At 42.4% G+C, this 1,743-nt stretch overlaps 1 non-coding gene across 1 annotated transcript; it reads right to left on the reverse strand.

Moving 5' to 3' along the window:
• Positions 1 to 307: 307 nt before the first annotated feature.
• On the reverse strand, positions 308 to 414 carry LOC132538404 (U6 spliceosomal RNA). Its single transcript, XR_009549772.1, has one exon. It is a non-coding gene; the product is annotated as a U6 spliceosomal RNA (small nuclear RNA).
• Positions 415 to 1,743: the final 1,329 nt, after the last annotated feature.

The following is a 1,743-nucleotide window of genomic DNA, read 5'->3' on the forward strand; positions in this document are numbered from 1 at the left end:
ATGGCAACACTGACAAGACCATGGGATATGAGGGGTACAATTCCCACCATCAGAGCTCCGTATCCCATCCCCTCCCTTGATAGCCTTCCTATTCTCTATCCCTCTGGGAGTATGGCTCCAGGGTCATTATGCGGTGCAGAAAGTGGAAGGTCTGGCTTCTGTAATTGCTTCCCCGCTGAACATGGGCATTGGCAGGTCGATCAATACTCCCAGCCTGTCACTCTCTTTCCCTAGTGGGACAAAGCTCTGGGAAAGCGGGCCTCCAGGACACATTGGTGGGGTCATCTGCCCAGGGAAGTCCAGTTGGAAAAATATGGAATACTTCATGAATTTGCGTGTCATCCTTGCACAGGGGTCATGCTAATCTTCTCTGTATTGTTCCAGTTTTAGTATATGTGCTGCTGAAGCAAGCACAGTATTTCTAATGTTAACCCTTTTCGTGATGTACAATGCTGGATATTTTTCCTATAATTTTGATCTGCATTTCCCTAATTGAAAACACATCTAATTTCCAGGTATTTATTTGCCATTCGTATTTCTTCTTTGGTAAAGTCTTTATTCAAATGTCTTGCCAACTTTCAGTTGGGTTCTTTGTTACTTATGCTGAGTTTTGTAAATTATTTATATATTCCAAACATCAGTTCTTCATCAGATACTCAATTTCCACACATCACTCCACCCCTACCCCCACCCCTGTCTGTCTTACCCTTCTGGTGTCTCAAGGGCAGTTTCTCAAATACAGGCATTCTGCACTTTACTAAATCACTTCCTTCTTCCATTTTGTGGATCATGCTTTTGGCATCTTATCTAAGAAATATTTGCTTACCCTCCAGGTCTCAGAAAATTCTCCTCTATTTTAATGTTTTATAATTTAAGGTTTTACATAGAGGAATATGAATAGTTTCTGTTAATTTTGTATATGATGCAATACGTAGGCCAAGGTTAGTGAGTTTACTTATGGAAATTTACTATTATCAGCATCACTTGCTGTAAAAACCCTTTTTCTATTGCACTGCCTTTTCACCTTTGCCTCTAGTCAATTAATTATGCATGTATGGTTTATAAATAGACTCGGTTCTAGTTAATTGACTTGTGTGTCTCATCTGTTACCAATACTCCTCTATGTATTAATACAGTTATAGAGAAATTCTTGAGCACAGATGGTTTTGATTCATCCTTGAAATATTCCTTTTCAAAACTGCTTTCGTTCCCCTACTTTCCCATCTACAGAAAACACCCGGGATGTTGGGATGTAAGGCTGCCTCATTCCATTTCCCTCACTCTCCCCCACTGGGGAACTCATTCCCTTCCAACACTCCACACACACTTCCCTTAACGCAGGAAGAAATCCTTTCTCATATTTCTGACCTCAACAAATCAAAAGCTCCTGCCTTGCTGGCTATTGTTCCTGATTTGACTCAAACATTTTCAGTTTTCAAGTCAGTGCAACTCTAGGATGACGCCGGCCAGCCTCCTCTCTCTTCCTGGGATGTGTTGCAGAGGGGATAGCACGCATCCTGGGACACGGACTCTGAAGAGCATGGCGACATGTCAACTAGGGAAGTGTGTGGGCGGGATGGGGTGGAGAGATTCACAGATTCTCATTGTCTACTATGACTCCCTGGTAAAGGCCTCTTTAAGACCTCCTAGTTTGCTCCTTCTTTGTCATTTGTTGGTTCTTCCATTCACCACCCTTGCATACATTTCTCCATCCAGGCTGTAGCATTTCCTTTGGCAATGTGG

Source organism: Erinaceus europaeus, chromosome 4 (genome assembly GCF_950295315.1).
Source record: "Erinaceus europaeus chromosome 4, mEriEur2.1, whole genome shotgun sequence".
Lineage (NCBI taxonomy): Eukaryota > Metazoa > Chordata > Mammalia > Eulipotyphla > Erinaceidae > Erinaceus > Erinaceus europaeus.